The sequence below is a fragment of the Bison bison genome, unplaced genomic scaffold (assembly GCF_000754665.1).
Source record: "Bison bison bison isolate TAMUID 2011002044 unplaced genomic scaffold, Bison_UMD1.0 scf7180017858048, whole genome shotgun sequence".
Lineage (NCBI taxonomy): Eukaryota > Metazoa > Chordata > Mammalia > Artiodactyla > Bovidae > Bison > Bison bison.
This window is the reverse complement of record NW_011488621.1, coordinates 974,559-982,040: the sequence shown is the minus strand read 5'-3', so window position 1 is coordinate 982,040 and position 7,482 is coordinate 974,559. Positions and strand designations below refer to the sequence as shown.

The window sequence follows — 7,482 nt, the reverse complement described above, 5'->3', positions numbered from 1 at the left end:
GGGGGGGGGGAAACACCCAGAAAGATATTCCTCCATGTAGCAAATAGTTAAATAACTTTTTTTTTTCCAGCAAAGTTCTTTAGGAAGACTCCTAAATTGTACAAAAACTTGAAAAATCTGTGAAACCTTGATCACATCTATATATACCTTTTTTTTTTTTTGATATTTCATAACCAGCAAGCTTCCCTGGTGGCTGAGATGCTAAAGAATCAGCCAGCAATGCGGGAGACCTGGGTTCGATCCCTGGGTTGGGATGATGCCCTGGAGGGGAGCATGGCAACTCTGATATTCTTGCCTGGAGAATCCACATGGACTGAGGAGCCTGGGAGGGCTACAGTCCATGGGGTCTCAAAGAGTTGAATATGACTGAGTGACTAAGCACAGCACACACGAGCAAATACTGGTATACAAGAGAATGCTTGGGTAATTAACAAGTGAGGTTTTACCTTTGGTTTCTATTATTCTATATTCTATAAACCAATGATTAAGAACACTGCAGAAAGACTGGAAGAAAATAAAGTGCTTTCTATGGACAAAAAAAAAAATCTTCATTTTGATTCCTTAATATTTTCCTGTCTTTAGGCTGTCTCACACAACTATACTAGAGTAGAAAGAAAGAAAAAAATAAGTATTAACAGACCTTTCAAATGAGATGTTGCCATAAATGCGAGTACGCAGGTTCAGACAGAAACATTATAAAGAGGAAACAATGCCTATTTCACAAGGAAAGTGTCAGAATCAAGGCCTTTCTTTGTTCCAGTCATATCTTTGTCGGGACACATGTTAAGCATTTCAAATGAAAGAATATATAAATTGTTACCACAGGACCCTCAAATTTTATTATGCATTTTCCTCCCAATAACTCGAGCATCATTAAACCAAACAAGTCCAGAGGAAGGCAGGGAAGTTTTAATCATGCAAAGTTCAAATGTAAAGGAATGATATGCTCAGAAGTGCAATTGTCTTTACCAAAGTTCTAAATAACTTAGCACCCCATCAAAATCATCCCTGATTATTAAGAATGGTCTGTTTATTTTGTCAAACTCTTTAAGACTCTTGTTAAAGCCATAAACACATGATAAAGACACCCTCTAACATCCCTTCTTCCTAAAGAGCATTTCTGCCTATCTAATTACATAGCTCTTAAGGCCAAACTCTTTACAGCATCATGTTCTCATCGGTACTTTCAAATTTACTTTCTTGCGTGAGCATCAAAGTACACGGTATGATGTTAATAAACCACACAGAATTAAAAGAATCCCTCTAATAAAGTGAGACTTTTTACAGACTGCACTTATCACTCAGCCCTTAAAAGAGAAATGTGGAAAACAGAAGTAAAATCTTCTAGGGAAAACCGCCCACAATTTTTAAATCACTGGTTTTTTTTTTTAGAAGGAGAGGGGGGCATGGTGAAAAAAGTTAACGTGCTTTCCTACAATGTGCTCATTTTCTGCTAACAGTCTGCCTGCCTAGAACCTCCTGGGGCAGAACATGGGTACCCAGCAGCCTCATGACCAAGAGATCTGATATTTTTCCCTTGTGGCTCAGCTGGTAAAGAGTCCGCCTGCAGTGCGGGAGACCTGAGTTCGATCCCTGGGTTGGGAAGATCCCCTGGAGAACGGAAAAGCTACCCACTCCAGTATTCTACCCTGGAGAATTCCATGGACTATACAGTCCATGGGGTGGCAAAGAGTCGGACACAACTGAGTGACTTTCATGACAAATTTTAACCACACAATATTCAACAATTTTGTCTGCCCATATGTTGAACACATCATTTGATTTCCATTTTCCTACTATCGTCCAAAACACAGAAAATACTCCATCTGAGGTTCTGATCAACAAAAGTTAGCCAGAATTACCTCATGTCAAAAGCCTAGAAAGGTGATATCTTAGTTAACCTACACGGCTTCATCAGGGAGTAAATTTACAATTTCTATTAGACTTTTCAAAACACAGACATTAGTCCCCTGGCACCTATTACTCCCCATTGCATTCTCTCAAGCATAGAAATACACAGAGAAATAACTACTCTCCTAACCTGTTTTACCCAAGATCACTCTTGACAACTGAGGCTAATGCTTTTCCATTTTCAGTTTCCAGCACCGAGAACTCCACCTTCTCTGCTACTTTACTCCAAATTCAAACATCCCTCTTCAAACATTTCCATCTAGCTTCCATTACAAAACATCCTCTCACCAAACACAACACACTCACCCTTCCTTTAAAAAAACAGAAAACAAGGACTTCCCTGGTGTTCCAATGATGAAAAACCCGCCTGCCAATGCAAGGGACATGCGTTCAATTTCTGGTCCAGGAAGATTTCACATGCCACGAGGTAACTAAGCCCGAGAGCTGCAAGTCACAACTGCTGAGTCCATGGGCCACAACTCCTGAAGCCTGCAAGCCCTAGAGGCCATGCTCTGCAACAAAAGCCGCCACCTCCACGAGAAGGCCGCGCACCGCAACTGCAAGCGTGCAGCAAGGCCGACCTAGCACAGCCGAAAATAAACAAAGAAAAGTTTTAAAAAAGGAATAAAATATCAGCTGACAGACCAGAGAGAATCCCTTCTCTGCCATTTAATGACATCTATGTGTCCTCGGGGAAAATGCTTAATTTACCTGCTCTTCGGGTTTCCAATATTAATAGATGTCATGGTCACAGAAACCCTTTGCAGAACTGTGAGAATTAGTAAGTATACAAGGTGCCTAGCCTTGGGGCCCGGCATGTACAGGCTTTCAATAAAAGGCTTACTATACTATCAGAGATTTACTCTGTTCAGAGACGGCAGTTATACACTCCCTGTGAGATTAAGAGGATTTCCTGTTTCCTTTGATTGGAACTCTATGGGTTGAAAAACATAATTAAGCTAGACATTCTCAGAAAGTACATTTACATTAATATTAATTAATGCAAACAGCTGTTTGAGAAAGCCAGCCAGATAAACCTGCTTCTTGGTCAGGTGTGAAATCCTATTGTTCTCAAGTTATGAGTCATTTAAGTTAATGATGTATTCCACGAGATACTGTCAGCCACCAAAGAACCACAATTGTACACAAAGAAACTGCTTTCGAGCAATGCCATACCCACTGTCACACACAGATATTAAAACTTAGTAAACAAAAATCAGTATCCTATCCTCAGTATAATAGCAAACTAAAAATTAAGTAACATTAACAGAGATCCAATCTGGAGAAGCAGGAGACAGTCAAGGCCCATAAGCCCATGGTCCACATGTCTTTCCCCCTCTGTGCTTGGCTCCTAATCCCATCAGGTACTACCTGCCTCTGGGCTCCTGTACCTGTCTCTAAGCTCTTGCTATTCCATATCACAACTACTGTTTACTTCTCTGCCTGGAGCATAAGAACTCAAAACTCCTTGAAGGCATGGCATGGGGAGAGACTGAACCATAGTTATTTGGCCCTGGTACATTTTTCAGCAACCCACAGAAGTCTACTACCTGAATGCCCTCAGTCGTCACAACCTTGCTAAGATCATTCGATCTGCTCAATGCTCAAAAATTAACCGTATTGAGGCTCTCTAACTTCCAAACAACTATAAGGTACATTTGATGGCACACCTTTGCCACAGGTCAAGTGATTACTGTTGCAGAGTTTCCCCCCACATGGACCTGAAGCCCTGGAGTAGACGGGGAGAAAGCACATGGTAAGCGCAATCCAGGGTAGAACGGAAAAGCCAACAGAGGAGGACCGACACCAAGATGCCAATGTGACTGAACACGCACGTGTGATTTAGAAGCAGCGTGGTACAAAGAGGCAACTGCGAGAATCCACTTACTTTACAAAAGCACCTGAGCCTCAGCTTCAACACCTGAAAACTGAAGGCACTTTCAAGATCAATCTTCCGGCTCTAAAATGTATTTTGTTCCTTTGATGATTCCAAAGTCTGTTCAGAATATGGTTTTTACAGCATCTCCTGTGCAAACCTCAAATATCAGTGTAGTGATGAAACAGTTAATAAACATTTCTGGACGATATAATGCCTACTAAGCAAATGTTTATTCCAAAAAATATCTTTTTTTTTCAATAGACTATTATTAGCTGTGCAGGAAGATGCCTTGTAAAAATTTCCAAATATTATTTTAAAATACATAGAAGTTAAAAGGTCAAATGTTCAGAAATATTAACAGAAAATAATTTAAAAAGAAAAAGGGAACTGGTGCCAGGGTTTGAAAAGAAGCTGCAACTTCTAGATGCTTGCGACGAAAAAGTAATGTCTGCACAATCTACATTTATAATTGGATATCTGCTGCTGATATAGCTGTCTTTAATAGCTGGCAGGAGGCTTGTGCACTACAGCAAAGAGTTAGCCTAAAACAATGGCAAATCAACTCGCAAGGCAAAACAGAGACAGTGCATGGACTGCTGTGTTTCTTGTTCTTGTACAACAGCATTTAGACGCCTCTATTAAAAAATAATAATAACCAGGTGCATTATCCAAAAGTTCACTGACTAGGGACACTAGCAGTTGTCTGTCCATGGCAATTTCATTTCTGTTTCTTACACAAATCATCGCTTGCAAGCATTGATGTTAAAAACAGAAAAACAGTCTAGTACACAGTGGCTATAAATGCCAAATCAATTTTCAGCAGATAATAAAGTCCATGTTTTACAATCAGCAATGTACTGTTTTACTACCCAAAAATGTAAGCTAATAATATATAGCTCTCCTAAATGGAAAATGCAGATATGCTGTTAAAAAAAAAAAAAAAAAAAGGGCCGGCTGTGAGAGGATGGATCATTTCTGCAGGGACCTTCTTAAAGCTATGTGTAAGTGTTTTGAAAATATCACATGATGTGGCCATGTGTTAAAAATTACAGCCAGTTAAGTTCTCTGCTAAGAAAAATATGTGGGCAATTTATGAAATGCACTCCAGGATGGAGCTGTCTTAAGTAAAACCAGATTTTGAAAACAAACTTTTTTTTTTTTTTTTTTTTGGAAACTTGAACTTAAAAAAAGTTCCAGTCACATCTGGAGAGCAGGACCATTGAGAACATTGAGAAAGGGTGGTCTGACCTAATGCTAGCCATCTTCTGAAAGAACAGCACTATTTCTGGGCTACACAGACTGTGCTCACTTATTGTCCTTTTAAGGCAACAGTCCTGAAAGTATTTTGTAGGTCAGCATATGTTCTTTGATAATATTATACCAAGATTGATAAAAATATAAATGTTTCAGAAAGCTCAGAGCCATCTCCTCCTGAAATACTGTAATTCCCAGAGTCTCCTAGCCTTCTCATAAGCAAACATTTTTCTTCCCTTAAACACAAGGATCTGGTTGTTAGTAAGTGACAGGCAGTAAAATGATATTTCCTTATATTGAGTTAAATCATAAAAATAGTATCATCTATTTCTTTAAAAGCACGTATGGCCTTCTCTTCGACTTTTCCTGGTTCCTTTTGAAATAGCATGCTATCAATAGCTAAAGTGCATTGTTTTTTTTGTTTTTTTTTAAATGGACAAAGTTATAAAGCCCTGAAACTAAGACTTTACCTACCCATCCCCACAGACTGGTATATCTTTGAATAAATTCAGTTTGTACACATCTATTTCCAGGGATCCCCCCATTTTTATGAAAAAGGTCCTAGATCTGAGAATTGTTACACCAAGTTTGGACAACCAGGAGCCAATTCTGACACCTGACCTATGAAAGAAAGATAACAGTGATGAGGATGATGATAAATGTTAATATATATTTAGGATAGTGACAATACCAGATTACCAGAAATACGTCCTTTTAATCTTGTACACATATTGTCTTACTTAAAAGTAAAAAATCTGTCCCAGATGGTAAAAATGCCCATTAATATAAGTACATATATATGGACAAAAATATGCTAAAAACATTATTAAGAGGTAATCTGTCTGATAGTAGTGGTTAAAAAATGCAGATGGGTGTCAAAAATAACCAAGTGTCAGAACTGCTCAAGTATCACCATTCTGGCACAAGCTCGTAGTCACAGCTGTTAATATGTTCTCTGCATCCAAGTACAAGGTTTTCTAACACAGTTGATGAGCAAGAGAGAGTGAGAAACACTGCCTACACTTCAGGTTACTGCTTCAGAACCAGTCAGATGTTAATGACTAAAACACACTTATCAATGATTCTAAAACCTTAAATATGGTTCAATGCATTTTAAATAAGGATGTTTCAAAGAATACTTTAAAATCATGTAATTAATATGGGATAGCAAGGGTCCTACCTAATCTCTTTCACTTGTCATCGTTCACAAATGGCTTTGGGTTATTATGTGGTTCTGTTTTACCAAAACAAAATACAGACTCTACAAAATGCTGACAGATCAGATCATTTAACACATATTTATTAAAAGCATAAAAACAAGTTAGATTTGACTGATGACATAAAAATCAGATGAAACTATACAGTACTCAGGCTAAATAAAAAAACACAAGCACTTTTTCACACAGCTTCCATATCACATACTCCATGCACATGACATCTTCAGCTGCTTGGTGCATATAAATCAAGATGAGTGCTGAAAGAGTTAAAATGACCTTTCAGAGACCTCAGTCATTGTCTTTTTTAAAATTGATTTTTCCCATATTTCAGCTGCACACATCCCTCGTCCACAGAACTAATGAAAAGGTGCAGTTCGGTCACAAATGCATCCTCGCTGATGAGCACTTACAAGACACATCCTAAAGGGAAAAACATTCTTCAAACAACTGGCGATACCTACACACAACCGTGGTTGCAGAAAACTGGCAGATACTGTTTCAAAACACCATCTGCGAGGTGTACAAACCCTGTGACCAAGCGCAGCCTCTTCTGTCGGTCCTGCCCAAAAAACCCACACAAATCAGCCAGCTGGAGGATCTCTCTCTGCCTTGTCTTTTTAATCTGAGATCTACTACTCAAAGTAGGCAAAGGGCAGTCCAGATCGTTCCTGAGAATAACAGAAACACCCTTGCCCCAACAGGCTTCTACCAAGCTTCTCTGTTCCCAAGCAGAACCTTCACTGGCAACGATCACAGAAACACTCTGGGCTCCAAAAATAATATTTTTCAGAGGAAATTAACATACATTAAATTTCCAGGACCACAACAGCATCAGTAATTCAGCAGACTTTCTATTTTTAATTAACCGATTTCAATTATTTGCCTGATGACATCTCAGCGCTGTAATTTAGGACAAGACTGAAATAATCGGTAGTCCCTAAAGCTCCCTTCACTTTCTCTGACATAAACAGTTTTCGAAAGAGACCTTATCCCAGGGTTCCATCATAATCTGCACGCTCCCACCACAGATGAAATGTCCAGGACACAAGGTACAGATGACAGTTGCGAAATCCACAGCAGAAAACATCCTTACTTGAAGCTAAATCCCTCGAGTGAATTGCTCTGGCCAACAGATAACGTGGCTGGACTTGCCCTCAGTCTTGAAAACACACCTCCCATGTCTTAAAGACGAGGCTTCCACGGACCCTTGGAGCCCTGGAC

At 39.3% G+C, this 7,482-nt stretch overlaps 1 protein-coding gene across 7 annotated transcripts in view; it reads right to left on the bottom strand.

The window, feature by feature from the left end:
* Window positions 1-7,482, bottom strand: part of RUNX1T1 (runt-related transcription factor 1; translocated to, 1 (cyclin D-related)) — a 156,099-nt gene that overhangs the window by 108,594 nt on the left and 40,023 nt on the right. The window lies entirely within an intron of this gene.